The sequence below is a fragment of the Erythrolamprus reginae genome, chromosome 1, assembly GCF_031021105.1.
Source record: "Erythrolamprus reginae isolate rEryReg1 chromosome 1, rEryReg1.hap1, whole genome shotgun sequence".
Classification (NCBI taxonomy): Eukaryota; Metazoa; Chordata; class Lepidosauria; order Squamata; family Dipsadidae; genus Erythrolamprus; species Erythrolamprus reginae.
The window spans coordinates 252163554-252186264 of NC_091950.1; positions in this window are offsets into that span (position 1 = coordinate 252163554).

Below are 22711 nucleotides of genomic sequence, written 5' to 3' on the forward strand. Positions count from 1 at the left end.
AGGGAAGGTCTGCCAAGAACAACAAATGTGACCAAAAGTGCGGCAAAACCAAGTTTAATTCTATCAAACAGACCTGGCATCAGAACAAAGCAAGGTGGCATCAAAGACATCCATGTAAAGCCGACACTGAGAGCTCTGCCTTCCATGGCTGCTTTTCAAATGTGCACTCCACTTCCCAACACTTAAGAGCCACACATACACACACCAGCTACCATCCGCCATGGCAACCACAGTTCCAGTCCTCTCAGCTGTCAACTCCACTCCTTCCAGCTCCATTCACAATTAACTGCCTCTCTCCACGCCATTAGCAAGCAGCAACAGTCAGTAAGTGATGTGTGTGTGTGTTGGCAATAGTGCAGTGACTAGAGGAATCACCTGGGAATCAGGTGGTAGTGAGGCGACTGGCGGAATCAGCTTTGAGTCCGGCGGCCAGTAGTCAGGGAGTCAGCTGGGAGGTGCAGAAGGCTAGCGTCATGTCCCAGTGCTCCCCTCCAAATATGGTGAGCCCATGGACCGGACTCAACAGGCAGCTCCCCTCTACCAGAGGTCCACCTGGAAGACATAATAGAGAGGTATTAGTGATCATAACACTAACATATCACTAAGAGAGCTGGGGTGGTGCAGCAGGTAGAGTGCTGTACTGCAGGCCACTGAAGCTGACTGTATATTTGTAGGTCAGCGTTTCAAATCTCATCACCAGATCAAGGTTGACTCAGCCTTCCATCCTTCCGAGGTTTCCACAAAAATAAGACCCTGTCTTATATTTTTTTGAACTCTGAAATAAGGACTTGGCCTTATTGCCTTGCACTCAAAAGCCTGATTGGGCTTATTATCGGGGATGTCTTATTTTGGGGGAAACAGGGTAGCATGTATCTCCCCTTCCCTCCGGTTTACCCAGATACTGTTGATGGAGCTGGTGCCTCAGTCATTCAATGTTAACTTTGCCACCCAGGATGGTTAGGATGTGGGGTAACCCCTCCACTGATCTAAAATTGTGTCTTACCCATATAAAGCTGAGAGTCCAAGGTCTTATCTATTTTGTACTGGTCTGCTTTTACAGGACCGGGAGGTTTGGGCAAGGGCCTTATTTTCGCAGCTTCTGCGAGTTTTAATAGGCTACTGTGGAATACAGAATGCACCCAGCCTAGAAGGGGTAGAAGCCTCAGTTCCACAGTTACTGGATTAATAATAATAATAATAATAATAATAATAATAATAATAATAATAACAACAACAACAACAACAACAACAATAACAACAACAACAACAACAATAATAGTAATAGTAATAATAATAATAATAATAATAATAATAATAATAATAATAATAATAATAATAATAATAATATGATCCACTGGAACTTGTGCCGGAACTACCATTTACCAGTGGCAAAGAACTGGTGGGATCATAAGCCTGAAAAAGTGGTTGAAAATGAGCAAGCAAAACTACTGTGGGACTTCCGACTTCAGACTGACCGAATACTGAAGCATAACACACCAGACACTGTGATCGTGGAGAAAAAGAAAGTATGGATCATCAACATCGCAATCCCAGGAGACAGCAGAATTGAGGAGAAGCAGCTAGAGAAATTAGTGAAATACGAAGATCTAAAAATCAAGCTGCAACGACTCTGGCATAGGCCCGTGAAAGTGGTCACAGTGGTACTTGGCACACTGGGCACAGTACCAAAGGATCTCAGCAAACATTTGAAAACCATCGCAATTGACAAAATCTCCATCTGTCAATTGCAAAAGGCCGCTTTACTGGGATCGGCAAACTTAATTTGCAGCTACATCAGGCAGTCCTAGGTGCTTGGGAAGCGCCCGACTGGTGATGAAATACGAAATCCAGCATAGTGATCTCGTTTGCTGTGTTGTACTGATGAATAATAATAATAATAATAATAATAATAATAATAATAATAATAATAATAATAATTTATTAGATTTGTATGCTGCCTCTCTCTGAAGACTACCTGGATTAATTACCCAGATGATAGGAAATGGGCCTAGATATTTTGCGCCCAGTTGTTTACACAGTATTTTCAACTTAATATATTTAGTTGAGAGATAGACTACATCTCCCATTTTAAAGGGCTTGGATCCTATCTGCTTTTTATCCACCTGAACTTTGTAAGTTTCAGTGACATGTTGCAATGCCTTTTTTACCTGTCCCCAGGCTCCCTGTATCATTTCTGCCCACTCCTTTGGGGTTCTTGTAACCTGGGAATCAGGGGTCCATTCAGGTATGGCCATAAATTCAATCCTGTTCACTACTCTGAAAGGCATGAAACCAGAACTTCCATGGACTGAATTGTTATACACCACCACTGAAAAGGGAAGGAGGTTGGCCCAATCATTCTGTTGGTACCTGATGTGGCATCTCAGAAAAAGTTCTACCTTTTCATTGACTCTTTCGATAGCCCTGTTGGTACTAGGATGGAATGCTGAACTTAAGCCCTGAGTAGAACGAATTAGCTGAAAAAAATCACGCCAAAACCTGATGGTGAATTGAGCACCTTTATCTGAAATGATACACTGAAGCACCCTGTGAAGGCCAACTGATGTGTCCAATAAACACTGTTGCAAGTTGAAGAGCATCCAGAAGCTCCGGTTAGTGCAAAACGCAGCAATCTACATGGTTTTGCACAAACCCCGGTATGCACATGTATCATCTCTCCTACGGGAGCTGCATTGGTTGCTGATTTACTTCTGGGTACAATTCAAGGTGCTTGTTGTTGCTTTTAAAACTCTTCATGGCTTGGGATCATGTTATCTGAGGGTTCATCTCTTGCCAGTCACATCTACCTAACCGAGAGCAGGAAGGCAGAGAATGTTGCAGGCCCCATCCCCAAGGAAGATACACCTGGTGGGACCAAGGAGAAAGGCCTTCTCCATGGTGGCTCCCTCTCTCTGGAATAACATTCTGCCAGAGATTAGAATGGCCCCCACTCTAATACTCTTCTAGAAGGCGCTGATGACCTGGTTCTGCCAGTGGGCCTGAGGAACCTAAAGTGGCATGTAAGTGGCTCATGTGACTTGCTGTCACCAGGGTGGGGGTGGAAGGTGGGGAGTGATTTTTGTTATATTGTACTATATTAATTTATTTGATTCTTTTTGTCAATTTTTATTGTTTTAAATGTGGGGTTTTTTTGTTCTATAAGCTGTCTTGAGTCACCATGGGCGAATAGGCGGCAATATATCTTCAAACAAACAAACAAACAATGACACAAGCCCACCTCTTTTGTACAAACAGTGTGTTGTTAAACAATTGAAGACTACAGTGATTATCCCATGATGCCACTTTTGGCTTTCTGATGAAAGCGCAATATCTTGCGAACATTTGCAACCAGTTTACTCTATATCCAGAGGATAAATACTTTCATAAATACCATCAGAAGATGATCCATAAGAAGATGCTCTGATGGGTGGAAGAGCAGAACAGCTTAATTGTATGCCCACTGATGAAATTGATGGCATCTTGGACTGCAAGAAAAAAATAATTTATAGAGTTCAACAAAATTATATAGAGGTCAACCAAAGCCTGCACTGTCTGAGGTAGTGTAGGGTTTTCTGCCTAAGCAGGGAGTTGGACTAGATACCTGCAAGGTCTCTTCCAACTCTGTTGTTATTATTTTTTTAAAAACTGTTGGAGATTGATTATCCACTCTTACATGGTTATGTGACAAGTCTCAGGTTAGTTCATTCCTTCCATCTGTTCCATTAAACTTCTTGAAGCCTAATTATAATTCTGAAATATAATAAAAGAGCATGGTATCAATTGATAAATAAATGCCAAATTTCTGATGCCTTGCTTCTCTTCCAAATATCAAGACTCAGATTATGGAAAATAAATGATAATCTTCAGAAACAGAAATTAATGTCCAATACATCAGAATGTCATAACATTGTTCTCTTATATATTGTAATGTTTTTGTGAGCCTTGGGTCTATTTATCTTTCATTGATGAGTTACAATAAATGTAGTTACAATAAATTAAAATAAATGAGTTACAATAAATTCATGCTTTCGTTAGATGGCTTGTGATTTCATCCTTTTGAACATTTTTGTTAACATTTCGTTTGACTTTTCCACTGCTCTTACTTCCGTTTCAGACAATTTCAAGATTATTTGGGCGTAAGTCAGAACTGACCATAAGAGCAATGTGGTTTTCTCTCGGAGCAGTGACTTGCCAGCTTTTATGTTTTCCTGTAAATGTGGTGCCAACTTTGTAGAAGTATCTCCAAAAATTAGAAAGGTGTCATTCATCAAAATGTCTTTAATTGTAGTGCTTTCTTCCATGGCAATCTGACATACACATTTTTAAAAAAATCATGCACTACAGTCTTCTCTTAAATGTTCTCAAGATGATAAGACAGAGTTGTGCATTTCAAAAATTTCTGGAAGGAGCCAAGTTGGAGAAGTTTGGTTTGTTGAACACCTCTCTATCTACATGACTTCTTCTAAAAATTGTTTAAGGATTAACTTAGATCTTCTTCTAAACTCATAAAGTTGAGTATAACCAAAAATAAAATGTAATTTCAACCTCCTTTTCAACTATGGAAAGAGCGATCAATAGGAAAAAAAGCAAAATTGCCCATGTGTTGAACCACATTACTGTTGCGTAAGCGATCATGGGATTTCCTAAGTTAAGACATGAACATGCATTTCCAAAAGTTTCCACTGGCACTGAAGTCATCCGACCCGTTACAGTTTTTCAAAGCAAAAATTACTTCCTGCCCACACAAGAGGGTTGTCTTCCAGACTGTGTAGGTGATGAGCAAGTCTTACTTCCTAGACACCACAGGTGGTTTTAGGTCAGTTCCTGTCTACCCGCTTATACTGCTTAGTCAGTTTTGTTCACTGAACTATTCAGAAGAATTCAGAACTTCCCTTTGGCAACATAGAAGCAAGACAACATTTTACCAAAGGAAAAAATTACACAATCGTTGCTAATAGAAGAAAATATTTGTGGCTCGGGGTTGAACTGTAGAGCACAGGTGCTCTCTGAGTTAGTTGTTTGGTTCTAGACATTTCATTACATTGTCAGTGCACCAAGCTTAGAGAATGATAAGGAGTATAAAAAACAGAAGAGCTGTTACGAGCAAAATAACAGTGATCACAGGAGGGAATCCCCTCAAAAGAATTAAGATGCCGGTCTGTCAGCTGGTAGTCAGCACCATAATCATCTTCTCATTCAGTGAAAGATATGAGCCAGATCTTTTCAAATAACATGTCTTTTAAGAATATACACTGTTATCCCAAAGGTCTAAAGTGGCTTTCTGTCTCCTAATCCCTCCAGGGAAAAAAAAAAGGTTTGAAATATGATTGCCAATTGTAGATAATATCTTATTTGTTTGAATCACTTTATCCTCATCTTAGCCAAACTGGTTCCCTGAGTGCCTCATTCATCTCTACAATTTCCTGTTGGCAAGATGAATTCTACAAGCTATGGCATAAGGGGGGAATTCAGATTACAAAAGAGAATAAAAGTGTAATATAGCTGTGCATTTTATTTTATGATGGATATTCTTTCTTTCTTTTCTTGTTAAAAGGAGGTATTTAGGTACACATATAGAATAGAATAGAATAGAATAGAATTTTATTGGCCAAGTGTGATTGGACACACAAGGAATTTGTCTTGGTGCATATGCTCTCAGCATACATAAAATAAAATATACAATTGTCAAGAATCATGTGGTACAACACTTAATGATTGTCATAGGGGACAAATAAGCAATGAAGAAGCAATATTAATAAAAATCTTAGGATATAAGCAACAAGTTACAGTCATACAGTCAACATGGGAGGAAATGGGTGATAGGAATGATGAGAAAAACTAGTAGAATAGAAGTGCAGATTTAGTAGAAAGTCTGACAGTGTTGAGGGAATTATTTGTTTAGTAGAGTGATGGCGTTTGGGAAAAAACTGTTCTTATGTCTAGTTGTCTTGGTAAGAGCATTTCACCGAGGCAGCCTTTGTCGGCGCCATCTTGGATTTGTTTTATAAAAAAAATTGAAAAAGAGGACTAAGCAATCTGCAGATTCAGGCACCATTCTTTACCATTTCTTTATCACAAAATGGCAATATAGCATAATGGAAAGTTTGCTAGCTGTTTGTGGGAGGGGGAAGACTCCCAAAGTAGCTTGCTTCTCTCTCCTCCTCTTATATTGCCCATTTCTCTTCCCCTCCTACATTTTGCAACCTATTTCCTACAATATTGGCATTGGAGATTACATGTCAGCATTCTGAGCCAATTCAGAACTTCATATCCTGGGAAGGCAGACAGCAGTGGATATTTTAATTATGTCTTTCAAGACTTCTGCATAAAATATAGTAACTAAGTTCATGACTTTTGACTGAGCAGAGGAAAGCAGAATTAATAGAACAAATAGAATTAAAACAAGAACAGCAGCAGCAATGATTTCTTAAGAAAAAAAATAACCTTATTCTTGAAATAGCCAGAAGTGGAGATTAGTCTAAACGCCTGTTGAGTTCGGTTCATTGCTTATTTTTTTTAAAAAAATGATATCAGACATTTTGGGTGGTGGTTTCTATGTTTCTATTAAAAGGGGGAAAAACAATAGAGCCAACAAATACAAAATTTGATTTTTGTATATAATTATAACATAATGCCTTATTTCTTAATCCAAAACACAGCAGTTTGTAACCTCCATGAAAAAAGACAAATTTTATATTGGGAATCTCTATGGAAGGAACTGAAAATAAAACTATTGCTGTTATTACGCAGGCATAAAAATATGTGATATGTCCAATTTGAGATTACTGCATATTAGGAAGAAACGAGAGAAAGTTGTGCCTATTATCATAAAATGAAATGCAGGATCTCTAGATTGTAGTGGGTAAAAATATTTGTTAATAAACAAACAAGCACTACATGAAACTGACTCACTGAAAATGTTCATCTTTAATACACAAACATCTTAGTCACTTGTAGAACTTCTTCAACCCAGGATTCCATTGTCACTTTGTTTATAGCATGCCAAATGCTAATTTATCTATCTTACTAAGTTTTAAAATAACAAGGTTTAGCAGGGAACAAAGTTAATAATTGGCTAATGGTGTTAGAGATGTTTGACTTCTATTAGATCCAATGCTCCATCAATTTGCCATTGTTTGATTAACTGATTGATTGTGTGCCATCAAATCGGTGTTGACTCTCAAAAACCACAAGCCCCCATTTTCCCCCCTTCAGCAAAAGAGCTGCATTCACAGAGGAAGAAGCTGCAGAAATATTTTCGGAAGCAAGAAGTGGAAAACAATTCCAGATTTTGCCTTTAGGTACTTAGAGCCCTTTCTCAGAAAGACATTTCAGTGCCTATAGTGGTCCCTGGAACTGGTATGGAATTGTATTATAAAAATATAAAATATTATTATAATATATTGTATTGTATTATATTGTATTATATTATATTATATTATATTATATTATATTATATTATATTATATTATATTATATTATATTATATTATATTATATTATATTATATTATATTATATTATATTATATTATATTATATTATATTATATTATATTATATTATATTATATTATATTATATTATATTATATTATATTATAATATTATATTATATTATATTATATTATATTATATTATATTATATTATATTATATTATATTATATTATATTATTATAAAAATAACTAAATGGTTCATGTATAGCCAAATATCTCAATAATTTAATTTTCTTACAATGAACATTTATTAAGCTACAACTAATGCATGCTTAAGATTCCTCACTGGCATTTTCTTCTGCTGGAAATAAACAACATTATAAGATTTAGAGGGTGTGTTTAACATTATATCGTGCATTAAAGAGTCCTTTGATTAGTCATATTTTTACTTGATCTCACCAAGTTTATCTTTGACTTTGTTACATGGCACTACAAGCAGAGGAGTGAACAAATGTCTGCCATCTGCTCCATGTTACTTAAGGATGATTTCTCTAATTAGGTCAAATTGACTTGCTGTCAATGATTAAATGTAATAGATAATAATAACATGGCTTAATCATTGGCCACCATTATTGTTAGTTCATTGATTGCAATAATTTCAAAAATTACCCAGCAGAATAAAATATGTTTAGCACCTGGTTTGTCCTTTTTGGAGGAACATCTGTGGTAAATATGTAATAGATGTGGAATTTTATGTCTCTTGATCTGGAAGGAAGTAAATAATCTTCAGCTTTAAGTGTGTGAATGGGCATGGATTTATTATTGGACAAGGAAGAGGATCAAATAAAAATCAGTGTAAAATTTATGGTTGGGACTTATAGAACTGTCAAACAGAATGAATCATGTCTACCATATTGAGGAGTTTTGACAGTGTCTCCCAGCTTCAGTTTTGTAGAAATTTATGGTTCTTTTGGTGATAAGAGTTGTTGCACGTGGACAGATTGATAGTAGCCTCTCAGATGCCGGGGGTGTGGGTTTCGCCTTGGGAAGGTAACCCATCACTAACCAAAGAAGTTTATTGCCCTTGTGGCTTTCCTTAATGGGTCCACATAAAGAGTTATTTGCTAATCCAAGCTTCAGTGTGAAGGTGTACATGAAAATGGGATAGAGAGCCATTTCATTCTTTAACCAAAGCAAGTTTTATCAGGATTTAATTGAACAAACTCTTTTTGTGGCATTGGTGTGACCAGGTCAGAGGCATCTAGTTCAATTCACTTATGGTATGTCCACACTTCCACTTATTTGATTCTTTCTAAACCAATTTTGCATTGACATGCTTATTTCTTAAATAACTTTAAAGGTTATGAAATAATCACAATACAACAGACAAAAAACAATTTTTTATCAGTATAAGTTAGGGGTTGATCATTTCCACACTGGCAAATTTATAGCAGCCATCCCTAAGGCAAAGTGTCAATAATCAAGACAGGCTTTATATTGCCCCAGAGATGCCAATAAAACACAGAGTACAGAATAATAGGGTTGGAAGGGACCTTGGAGGTCTTGTAGTCCAACCCCCTATTTAAGCTGGTGACCTTATACCTGTGATGGTGAACCATTTTTGGTTTGCGTGCCAAAAGGGTGTGTTGGCGCATGCTAGAGCACGTTCATGTGCCCATACTCATTCCCTCCCCCCATGCATGTGCACCCCCCATGCTGCCCCCTGTGCATGCCTACAACCCACCCACCATACACATGCACATAAGCCTCACTGAAGCCTGGGACGGTGAAAAAATGGCCAAACAGGCAAACCGGAAGTTCAGAAAAACAGACTTCTAGTTTGCCCATTGTGCTGCTTTTTACACTTGGAGGCTTCAGGGAAGCTTCCTGAATCCCCAGTATGAAAAAGTAGCACAACGGGCAAACAGGAAGTCCATTTTTCTGAACTTCCAGTTTGCCCATTGGGCAGTTTTTCGCTTTCCAGGGCTTCAAGGAAGCTTCCCTGAAGCCTCCGGAGGTAAAACAGCCTTTCCCAAGGCTGAAGATAAGCTGGTCAACATTCACATGCACACTGGAGCTGACATAGGGCAATGCCTCGCGTGCCCTCCAATATAGCTCTGTGTACCATCTGTGGCACGGCACGCCATAGGTTTGCCACCACTGCCTTATACCATTCTGGAAAAATGGTTGTCTGGTCTTTTCTTGAAAATCTCCAGTGTTGGAGCACTCACAATTTCCGGAGGTAAGCCGTTTCACTGGTGAGATGTTCTTTTTGTAAAACAGGGCACGCAAAGAGTTTTGGAGGCTTGTATAGTAATTCTGGGAGCCAGGGAGGACAAAAACCTGTTTTCTTTCTTATCTCTTTGAAATTTTAGTGTGTCTTATAAGCCGAAAAATATAATATGTCTACTTATATTTAAATTGAAAATTCTATATTTAAATTGAAAGTTCCATAAATTACAAGCATGGAAATAGCAAGTAATAGCATTTGTGTAGCTAAATTTGTATAACAGGAAATGATGATCAGATGCCAATGGGTGAATCATATGGTATTCTGATTTTATACTACTGATAGAGGAGTGTAAGGGTTAGAATGAGATACACTTTGAGCTGGGTGGGGTTTTTTTGCAGATGTTTCACTACCCAAATTAGGTGACATCATCAGTGCTAATGAAATGTCTGGAAGAAAAAATAGAACAACCAAGTTCAGAGAGCACCAAGGAACTTACCCCTGATTTTATACTTCTTATTCTGAACTCAGTGACAACAAAAATACTCAATGCTGCTTCAAATTGTGTTTGGAAACAGTCAAGCTGAAGTTATGTTTACCAACGTCTTTTTCTTTTTTTAATTTAACCAAGAGTGGCTTCATCCTGACCTGGCTCAAGATTTCCAGGTCAGGACCCAGATTGCTGGGGGCAATAGGCTGACTCTGTGAACTGTTCAAATAGGGCTGTACAGCACTGTAGAATGGTATATAAGTCTAAGTGCTATTGCTGTCTTTTTGCATGTTACATACATTGCTTTGGTGATGCAGCTGAATCACTTCATAGAAACTGTCCTGCCTTTACTGGTTGTTCCTGATCTGTCAGCTGACCAGACTTATCTATCTAGTTCCATCTGCATTGTTAGAGCAATCATTTTCCTGGTTGATTTTGGCTGCTGTGATTAATTTAATTTGCCTCCTTTTGATATTTTGAAGTGTCTGTCAAAAGTGAGATTACTTGTAATAAATGCTCAAGTCAAAGGTTTTTTTTATAAGCATATGGAAATACCAGGGAAAATATACAGTCAGGATTCCTTTCTTTTTTAAAAAGAGGCACTTCAGACATCTAATGATTTCCAGCTTCCAGCTAACCTCCTGAATCCCAGTCAAGCAATCTTGAGCAATGTTAAAACACCAATAAACCGGAGTATAATTTGCCCCCGTTCCACAGAAGGGATGTTCAAGTTAAGGGTAGATAATAGTTAATGTTTTGCCCTTTTAAATTTTTCTGTAAGCATATTTGTGTTGAAGTTGAATTTTATTTTCAACTGGGTTGTTTTTAAAGACTGTGGTTCTTACAAATCCAGAGACAACTGGTTAAGCATCTGCATATTATTTATTCATATAAGTTATCTTCTGCCAAATATTCATTTTCATTGTGTATTTCTCTGGCTAGAAGAGCCCGAAATCCATTTGTAATAATAATAATAATAATAATAATAATAATAATAATAATAATAATAATAACAACAACAACAACAACAACAACAACAACAACAACAATGCCTTGGAAAAATGAATAAAGGTTGGGCTCAACCTTTGTTGATTATTTTGTTGCCCATTATCTTCAGATTTCTGACACCTGGAATATACATTGTATTATAATAATACTCCCATGTTATTAAATGTCCATTATTTAACTCTTGGTCATGCAGTCCAGTAAAGCGATGCTTATTTTCCATTATTTACTTGGAACATTGTATAAATTTTTTAGGAAATTTAATAGTCTAATTTCAAACTTCTGGTTCTTCATTCTTATAAAGTGTTGAAACTTTTAGATGTTTGCTGCCCGCTGGCTATTTTACAAGGATATTTTTTAAAAACTATAAAATGTATGTGTCTGATTTCTGTAGGGCCATGAAAAATTGTCATCTTCCTTTACCAAAAGGAAAGGCTTGGCGATAAAATTTGAGGACTTACCCAATGAGTCAGTATTAGCTTACCCACCATGACCTCAAAATATAGGGGATGCATAACTTTATGGCAGCTTTACAGACCATCACCAAGTGGACTAATGAACCTGTTAGTAAAGTAGATAATACTATAGGCCTAGAGCCTTGCATATGTTTTTGATAACAGCTCCCATACATTCTATTTATAATGAATATTGGTATATTATGTTGAAATCTATAATCCAAACTAGAGGAATCTTGAGTGGTGAGATAGATTGAGGGTGACTATTTTTGTATCAGATAGAGAGACAGAGGGAAAGAGAAGGCAAATGATACATATTTAGTATGAGACTTACAGTATGTAAGTCTGCTTAGTGTTTCTATCATTTCATCCCACTCCTTAAAGCATCAACATATATATCCAAGTATAAATGAACAGAAGCTCCCACTTGAAATGAAACATGAAACCTCAAGAGTTCAGGGTTCTTGTTCGCTTCATAGCTTCCACATGTTCATACAAAGCTCCCTCCCAGCAAAATCTGCACCATCAGGATGGACAACTGGAGGAGGAACTTCTCTATATGCATAGTGTTGGTGTTGAATTGCCTACAGCTAATGAAGCCTGAAGAGGCCTGTAGACGGAGAAAGATAATATCAGAGCTCTCTTTCAGATGGGAGAACCTATAAAGGATCTCTGCTCTAATTTATGGAGGATTTTTCCCGAGGGATCGTCAGAAGGGATTCTCTGGTGATTAAATTTCTGTTTAGTTTGTACCTAGCTCACTCCTATAAAAACCCTCTATCCAGAGAACAGCAAGCACAAGAACAACAATTCAGCTCAGTGAACAAATATTCATTGTTGATTAGACTTAAGCAAACAGCAAAACCATTTCACTGGCAAAAAAAAAAAGGGAATAAAGGAATAAAAGGTAGGGGAAAACAGGGGAGACAGAGAGATAGGCATTAATAACAGATCAGAATATACATTATTGATATATTTACCTGTCTCCATGAAAGGGACAGAACTTGTCAGAGATTCTGGAAACAAAAGTCTGAATGACTAGCAAGGCAGTTCCAAAGAGAGAGGCCGTTCTTTGTTTGTTGATTTGATTTGATTTGATTTGATTTCTATGCCACCCTTCTCCTGTGGCTCAGGGCAGCTTATAATATATTAGAAATCTAAATAAAATTACATTTTAAAAATTAGACAAACATTCATACGTCATATATCCTACATTCATTCATTCATTGGGTGGGGCAAGATATCAAAGTATCAATGGCCCCAAGCCTGCCGGCAGAGGTAGGCCTTCAAAGCTTTACAGAAGGGGGAAGTACAAATCTCTGTGGGGAGCTCGTTCCATAGGGCCGGGGCAGTCACAAAGAAGGCTCTTCTCCAGGCCCTACATTGTCTGACTGGAAAAGGATGACTCTGTGGGACCTGACCGGTTGCTGTGATGTATTCCAGGTTTAATCCTTTTGTGAACATAACAACAGCAGAATAGTGATGAAAAATGAGAGCCCTGAGTCTTCGGAGAGGGACAGCATACAAATCTAATAAATAAATAAATCTCTCCTTTATCATGTGCCATTAAAGAAACAATGTGGTGGGCGGGATTGATGCATCCAACATTTTCAATACAATATTTGCAACAATTTTAACCGGAGAAGAGGACTCCCTGATGACCATGAAATAAGTTGAATATATGTGCTGTAGAAATTTATGATCATAATTACCTTCCAAGCAAGAAGCACAGAAGAGGTGGTGGGAGGTGTCAAAGCAATGAATGGAAACTAAACAAGGAGAGAAGCAACCTAAGGACAGAGGTGGGTTCCTATTGGTTCTAACTGGTTCTTTAGAACCCTTAATAACTTGGTGATAATGTTAGAGAGCCAGTTCTTGTCAGTGTCTCTGTGGGTGCCGTCATCTTGGATTTTGATTCTGTGCATGCGCAGAAGCTATTTTTTTATTGCTATGATCATGCACAGCACAACCCTGAGCACACTGGCAGCAAAAGGATCCAGTGGCCTGTAGGTCAGCGGTTCAAATCTCATCACCAGCTCAATGTTGACTCAGCCTTCCATCCTTCTGAGGTGGGTAAAATGAGGACCCGGATTGTGGGGGCAATAGGCTGGCTCTGTTAAAAAGTGCTATTGCTAACATGTTGTAAGCTGCACCGAGTCTAAGGAGAAGGGCGGCATAAAAAAATCAACTAAATAAATAAATAAAATAAATAAGAAGAGATTGGACAACTATTTCTCTAAAATGATATAGAGCAGTGATGGTGAACCTTTTTTTCCCTCAGGTGCCGAAAGTATGTGCACAGACACTATCCCACCTGCACAAGTGCCCATATTCATAATTCAATGCCTAGGGAGGGTGAAAATTGCCTCCCCTGCCCCCACCCAGAGGCCTATGGAAGCCAGAAACAGCCCATTTCCCAACTTCTGGCGGGCCCGATACACCTGTTTGTCACCTTCCTCAGACTTCAGAGGTTTCCCTGGAGACTGGGGAGGGTAAAAATGTTATCTTCTCCCCTCTGGAGGCCCTCTGGAAGCCGAAAATGCCCTCCCCGAGTCTCTGTTTGAGCTGAAAATCAGCTGAGCAGTGCGCTCATGCATGCTGGAGCTGAGCTAGGGCAACAGTTCATGTGCCACCAGATATGGCTCTGTGTGCCACCTCTGGCACCTGTGCCATAGGTTCGCCATCACTGGTATAGGGTTTCCTGTCTGAGCTTGGGGTTGGACTAGAAGACCTCCAAGGTCCCTTCCAACTCCGTTATTCAGTTATTCTGTTACTTATGTAAAATAATGATTTGTAAATAAGATTAAGACAATCTATTAGTCATGTTTATTTTGACAGTGTTAAAACATGCACTCATTTTGGGGAAACAGCATGAATTAGGTGGTGTAACTATTTTAAAATAGCTCTTTCTCTCTCTTTTGTCTGAAAAATGTACTGCACTAATCAGTTTGCAAGCAAGTTCTCTTCCTTCCTTCCATTCCATTCCATTCCTAGTATCTCCTGCTCACCCAATGACTCCAGCTGGCATACAGAAAGTTGAAAACAGCACAGGGCGATAATAAAGATAAATATCACAACAGTACCTGCAACAGTGCCAAGCAAAAAACAGAGTTAACATGCACAATTTTCAATAGGTTTGCACATCATGGGAAGCACTAATGGGTCCCACCCAGAACAACTGGGTTTGGTGACCTGGTAGAGGAGTTTTTAGTGGGCTTCAGAGGCCGGTGCAGGTATGCGCGTGCCCGACACATGTGCATGCATCCCTGCATGATATTTTGCTTCTGAGCATGTGCCTGAAGCAAAATCTCATGCGAGGATACTTTCAGCAATTTTTGCCTCTATTTTTGCTTCTGTGCATGCACATGGGCATATGTGCAAAAGTGGGTGGGTGTGCATGCACCTTCGCGCTGGCCACGGGATCGCGGTACTGGTAGGAAAAGCTAAGTGGAGCCCTTCACTGCTGGGATGAGTCAGGATTTTAAAGGCCCTTCTGAATGTCAGCTGGGTTGCAGCATATGGATCTCATACCAGAGCTGTAGCCATGTGTTTTCTGGACTCTCTACAGTTTCAGGTTTGTCAGCTTTAATTTAATGTTTACAATACTAATTAGAACTTTTGTTCGCTTTCCAATCATGCCTACCCCAAATTTGTTAAAGTTTTTAAAGCTGAAATGTGTTTTCCTTTTTCCAAATATTTGCATGGTTTCCAAAGCCACAAGTGTATAATTTTTTTAATAAATTATCCCTGCTGCTGAAAGAAGATTAAAGCAGAAATAAAGATAATTTAATTTGTGGAGAAATAATAAATATTTCAAGAACGGCGTTTGCTCCAGAGGTCATTCCAGCAACTGAGCAAAAAACTGCTAGGAGGTTGTCTGTGCAACAAGCAGTTGGTGCTTTTGAAGTAAATAAAAGTGATCAAATGAGAATACCACGACAAAAATAGTTTTCAGTAATACTTAAGTGATTTTATCTAGGAGCTCGTTGCTTCTTCTTTTTTTTTTTAAATAATTTTTATTGGTTTTATAGGTTTACATAAAACAAACATATAACAGTGCACAGTGCATGTGCCCGTCACCTAACAACACACACACCCCATCACCCCCGCCCCCCCCCTACAAGAGGATTCAAAACATTTTACTTATTTATCTATCTATTAATCCTTGGCTCTATCTTGAACAAATATTACTGAAAGAGTGATTGTAATTTATTTTTCATATTTACATCACAGATTCTACTTAACATATAATCTTTTACCTTGTTCCATCGCACCATCAGCTTCTCCAGTTTATTCTCATCAAAATTATTTAATCTTATTTCCATAATTTCAAAATGTATGTGATCCACCATATACCAGTACCAATTTTGTACTGTCCATTTTGTAGAATCTTTCCATCCTAATACCATCACCACTTGAGCACTTTCCAATGCTGCGGTTTTAATTTCCTTAAATTCTCCTAGTTCCCTATATTTAATTAAAATTGCTATTTCTTTTGTAATAATCCAGTTAATGTTTAACATTTTATTAATTTCATTCTGGACTACATTCCAGAATTTCTGAATTTCTGCACACTCCCAGATCATATGCATAAAAATTCCTTTTTTCTGGCACCCGTGCCAACATTTGCCCTTCTCTTTCCCCTGGAAGTGTGCAATTTGTACAGGTGTATAATACCATTTATGTAAGATTTTTCTTCTCATCTCTCTAATAGGAGCTCGTTGCTTCGCTATCCCCTACCTAACCTAATCAGATTCTGCAAAATTCTAAGAAATTCTGCAGCTAATTTGGATATTTGCTACATGATTTTGCAGGAATACAGATAATGCTGAGGATTCAGTATTTTAAAACCCCTGAGCTCCAATTTAAATTAAATCTATCTTCTGTCCCTGACTTAAAGCACACATAAAAATATTTATTTATTTATTTATTTATTTATTTATTTATTTATTTATTTATTTATCAAATTTGTATGCTGCCCCTCTCCGCAGACAATATGGATGTTTAATAATATTTCAGAACTGAAAATAATTAACTTAATTTTTTTTATTTGGTCAAGAACAGATGTTCATTAACCATATTTTGTCTGTGTGATGCCAGCCAAGTAAGAGCCACGGTGTGGTGGAGCGGGCACAAAACTTGTGCCAGTGTCAGGAGCGGGAGGCAGCATGGTGGCAGCTGGCAACATGGTGGGCCGATGGGAGCCGGCAGCTCCCACCGCTCACACCAGCATCAAAGGGGTGGGGGGCAGCATGATGGCAGCTGGCAACAGGGTGGGCCGATGGGAGCCGGCAGCTCGTGCCAATGTCAGGGGTTGGGGGTAGTGTGGCGGTGGCTGCCAGTGCGTTGGGTGGATGGGAGTGGATCAGGGGGCGTCGTGGCACAGCTCTTATCTTATTTTGCCGGTCGCTCGCAACCGGCAGCTCTTGTCTGCAATTTCCGTGTTTTTTGCTTCTGCGCATGCGCGAAGCAAACCCCCCCCCCCAGAAATCACGCACGCACATCTTCACACGAGATGCACAGAAGCCAAATCATGTGCCGGGCATGAGCGTGCACACAGGGTTGTGTGCACAGGGGCACACTCCCGGCATGTTCCCATAGGGCTGAAATTGGTAGCCGGACCCTGCATTCAACCCATGGTGGGTTTCAAATGGTTTTACTGCTGGTTCTGTGGGTGTGGCTTGGTGGGTGTGATGTCAAGGTTACTGTAAAATCTCCATTCCCATCCCACTCCAGGGAAGGATACTGCCAAATCCCCATTTGCTCCCAATCAGCTGGGACTCAGGAAACAGAATAGATGGGGCTGGGGCCAGTGAGAGGTGGTGTTTACTGGTTCTCCAAACTACTTTAAATTTCTACTACTGGTTCTCCGAACTACTCAAAATTTCCACTACTGGCTGTCCAGAACTGGTCAAAACCTGCTGAAACCCACCTCTGATTCAACCTCTAGCTATGTTTCTGCTGCCATATACAGTACAGGTGCTTCTTTGTTAAAGCATTCCGGATAGATGGTGTTATAATTTTAATTAAATGTAACTTTCTCTTTCCTGTACTGAAAATTCAGCTGCAAAAAGGCCCCAATTTAAATAGTCTTCAGCCTTTAAAGACAGTGTTTCAAATCAAATTACTGCCATACCATTTTAATGATCCAAATTGCTCCTCCCCAGCAGTGGGTTATCCAGTCATACTCTGGTTACAAAAGACACAAACTTTAAATTAAGAAGTGTGCAGCTGCTCTTGTGATTTTTATTTATATTAAAGTTAGGGTCATCTTCTTCTTTCGACCAGGGAGAACATTTTTCTTTTTTATTCTTATTTCTTAGTAGCTGACTCAGTGACATGATTGGAAGAGGCACAGATTCAATTTTTGGATCGCTTTTCTTGGTAAAAAAAAAAAAAAGCAGTAGAATTTCACATAATATTGCATAAGAACAATATGTTCTTAACGTTCTTCTGGATACAGGCGGGAAACTGTCTCGCCAAGGTTTAGAATCATGCTTTAGTTTTTTATATGTAGATGCAATAGGTGTGTCCAGAGAGGCATAGAAAGACCTGAGAAACTATACACAGGATATGGGGTGTCTACATTTACTGGTAAAATGCAAAAGAAAGCCTCAATTCCCAGCAGGAGGAGAAAGCTTAGAAATCAAGTGCTCTAGTGGAGAAAGAGTCCTATTTCTCTTTCCTCTATGCATAGTGATTGTACATTTAAAAATACAAGGGAAGCTTATATGTATTTAATATACGTGTAGTTGTTCTGTCGAGCTCTCTGGTAGAATCCTCCCGAAAATTCACAGATACAAATTTCAGACACACACACGTTTGAAAATTCAAAACAATGTTCTTTATACCGAAAATTCAAATAAACTAAGAACTCTTTTTGTATAGCAAAGAGCACTCATCTCCAAACAAACCGGTAATTGGTACAAGTCCCTTATCAGTTCTGAAATACTTAGCTTGCAGCGGTGAGGCAATTCACAGTCCTTCTTCTTTCACAAAGTGAAACACACTTTGCTCTGGTTTAGTTTCAAAGCGGGGGGAAATCAGTACACAAAGGTCGAAGTCAGCAAGGCAGGCACGAAACACAACACTCAGATAATCCTCCACAATGGCCAAACCCACAGGCTGCTATTTATAGCAGCCTCACTAATTACCACAGCCCCACCCAACCACAGACGGCCTCATTTTCTTTGATAATAATCTCTCAGTTGTTGCTGTCTATGCATCACTCTCCGCATGCGTGGCTGTATCATTAACTCTTGTTCTGAATCCAAGGAGGAGCTAGATAATTGATCTGCTTCTGAGCTATCTGCCACACTCTCCTCCTCCCTGTCACTCATGTCTTCTTGGTCAGAGGAGCCTTCATCAGCAGATTCCACCAGGAGCAAAACAGGCCTGCAGCATGTGGATGTCTCCCCCACATCCACAGTCCTTGGGGCAGGAGCTGGGCCAGAGCTAACCACAACAGTAGTTAAGGGTATGTAGTAAGTAGCAGATTCTATTACACTAACTAGCCACTGAGATCCACATTTCCTTTTGAATGTAAGACCTTAAAATAAAAGTTAAGTCTCTGATAGAAGAACGTTTCTTCTTTGTGCAGTTCTGAATTCTTGCCTCAGTCTAGTTCCTTCAAGGTTGTCCCACCAAACTCATTACATGGTAGGGTCATCATTTACAGAGGAAAGTTACTGGTACTCCTGGCATCTCTATTTCTCTAAAGGGCTTTTGATAGAGAAGAAAGCTAGAAGTGAGTGGGCTAGAGAGTTGGTATGAAGTAGTAGTTAAGAAGTTGGAGTAGGATCTAAGAGACCTGGGTTCAAGTTTACCTTGGTCCAAGACAGGATAGTCTTGAACTAAGAGCAGGAGTGAAATGCTCCTAGTTTGGGCATGCCTGCCGGTTATTGGAGAGTCAGTAGTGACAGCAGTGCGAGGCTTCACCCACCTGTCCAGATGTCACCATTTGGGTTCTTTTATCTTCTGCGCATGTGCAAAATGCTTTCAGCATGCACAGGGGATAAAAGAACCCAAATGGCAGCATCTGGGCGGATGGATGAAGCCTCGTGCTGCTGTCGCTACCAGTTCTCCAATAACCAGCAGGCACGCCCGAATTTCATGCCTGACCCAGAGGTCTTTCTCAGCCTTATACTAACTTATGATAAAAACTAGAGTGGATACCTAGAGAACACACCTTGGCCTCAGCAGAATAGTTCACCTCAACCAAAGTTGGAAGTTTTTGAGTATGGGTGCTTTCCAGTTCAGTACTGTAATGATCAACAGTAGCTAGGTAGCTCACCATGAAGCAATGACAGAAACACAACTTGACTGGAATAATTTATCCTTTATGTGTCACAGGTTTTGGCTATTATTGTGCCTATAGACATCTGCTACTGCCTGCTATGGTGACAGATAACAATACATATAGTAAGTTGTGATATCACAGTGCAAAACCAATGTCATATGCAAGTAAATACAGGTAGCCTTTGACTGATGAACCACAACTATTTTCCAAGGCACCTGAAGGCTAGACAAAGAATAATAGATGGAAACTGAACAAGGAGAGATTCAACCTGGAAATAAGGAGAAATTTTCTGACAGTGAGAACAATCAACCAATGGAACAGCTTGCCTTTTGAGGTTATGGGAGCTTCATCACTGGAGGCTTTCAATAGGAGATTGGGCTGCCATTTGCCAGAAATAGTGTAGGGTCTTCTGCTTGAGCTAGGGGTTGGACTAGATGACCTACAAGGTCCCTTCCCATTCTGTTAATCTGTTAAACTGAGGTCAGAGTTTCCATTTTTAAGCAAGGTGGTGGTTCAGTGAGTTGCATCCAGTTTTATGACCTTTTTGCCATGGTTTGTAAGCAAACTGCTGCAGTTGATCAATGAATCATGAAGTTGGTAAGCGAAATTGACATCCACTATTGATTTAGCTTGTGGGAAGTTGGCTTTGAAAGTCACTATTGGTGATTGTATGACCCTGGACATTGCAACCTTCATAAATTCATGCTGGTTGCCAAGTGCCCAGGTTTTGATTAGATGACCATGAGGACGTTGTATGTATAAAGACTTTTTTTCAGTGCCATTGCAACTTCAAACAATTGCTAAATTAATGGCTGTTAAATTGAGGACTTCCTGTACATAAATTATGTACAGAATTTTTTTCTTTAATATTACAATGTATATAATGGTGGGCTCCTGCTGGACTGCCTAATTGTGCGCAGCTCCATGGCTCTGACATGTAAGTGCGTGTTCGCGGACAATTTTACTTCTTCCACCTGTGGAGAAGCAAAAACTCATTAAATCTCACTTGCACATGTGTCCTCTCGCGAGATTTCGCTTCCTCCATAGATGGAAGAAGTAAAAGTGTCCATAAAAATGCACTTGCATGCCAGAGCCGCACAATTAGGTATTCCAACAGAAGCCCACCAATGAATCTATAGCATATTTTTTCAGAGTATAAGATGCACCACTGTGCCCCACCCTCCAGAAGGCTAAAAATCAGCTGGCCAGCATGCACATGCACACTGGAACTGACAAAGGGCAATGCCTTGCATGCCCTCAGATGTGGCTCCACCTGCCACCTGTGGAACACATGCCATAGGTTCACCATCATGGACTTTCCAAAGGCCCCGAAAACCTGGCTTTGTTGGCAGGCCTGAGGCCATTAAGCTATGCCACTCAGCTCTGGCCAGAATAGGTGAATGTGTCCACTGAATGAATGTTGGGGGATTTTTTTATTATTATACTGTTTTACATTGTTGTTTTATACTTTGCCATATTGCTTGTTCTCCACCCAGAGTCTGAAAGGAATTGGGCGGCTTATAAAGGTAATAGATAGATAGATAGATAGATAGATAGATAGATAGATAGATAGATAGATAGATAGATAGATAGATAGATAGATAGGCAGGCAGGCAGGCAGGCAGGCAGGCAGGCAGGCAGGCAGGCAGGCAGGCAGGCAGGCAGGCAGGCAGGCAGGCAGGCAGGCAGGCAGGCAGGCAGGCAGGCAGGCAGGCAGGCAGGCAGGCTTTCTCCATAATGATGTGTTCCTAATCTGGTCCTTCAGGACTTCCAACAGGACACCCAGTCTCCCTAGAGCTGGGTTTATCTAGCTTGCTGCTGGCCATCCTCTTCTTCTATCTCCTTCCCCATTTCCCCAAATTAGAGCTATGTCTTCACTTCATGTGGTTTGAAGCAGAATATTTTGACCCTGGTTGCTTGTGCCCTTATAGTGAGAATTCTGGGTTGGTTTGATTATTCAGTAGTTTGTTTTCTTGGCTGTCCACATAATTTCTCAGGAATTTTCCAACACCAGAATGCAAATGAGTCAGTACTCTTCCTTTGCTATTTCTTTAGAATCCACCTTTCACTTCTGTAGTGTCACAGTGAATTCCAGGATTACATAATTCTGACCTTTGTAAATATAGACAGGTCATCTGAATGTGATTTCCTTCATGACTGCTCTACCAACTGCTTAATCTCTCTTTATTCTGACCCCCCATTTAAGGACAAACTCAAGGTGTATAAAATCAGTTCATGGAAGAAGTCAGAGGAGTAGGCACACTTGAAACTGAATCAAAGCAGGCAAGATAGGGACGGGCTTGTAGGAAAGCAAATGTTGCTGCTGAGTCAAGGATAGGTAGGTAGAACGTGTAGCAATGAGGCTACAGGGAAAAATATAGCACAGTGATGGTGAACCTTTTTTTGCTCGGGTGCCAAAAAAGTGCACACATGCAAGATACTGTGTTCACATGTGCCCACACCCATAATGCAATGCCCCCTCCCCTGTGCATGTGTGCTGTCCCCCTGAATGCACACAATCTCCCCACACATGTGCACAGGCCTCACTGAAGCCGCTGGACTTCAAGAGGCCACTTTTTACCATCTCCCGGGTTCAAAAAAGCCTCCTGAAGCCTCGGGAGAGTGAAAAATGGCCAAACAGGCTAATAGGAGGTTTGAAAATAAACTTCCGGTTGGGCCGTTGGGGCATTATTCACCAGCCCTGGGCTTCAGGAGGCTTTCCTGAACCCTGGGGATGGTGAAAAATAGACAAAAGTAAACTGGCCAGCATGCAAATGTACACTGGAGCTGACATAGGGCA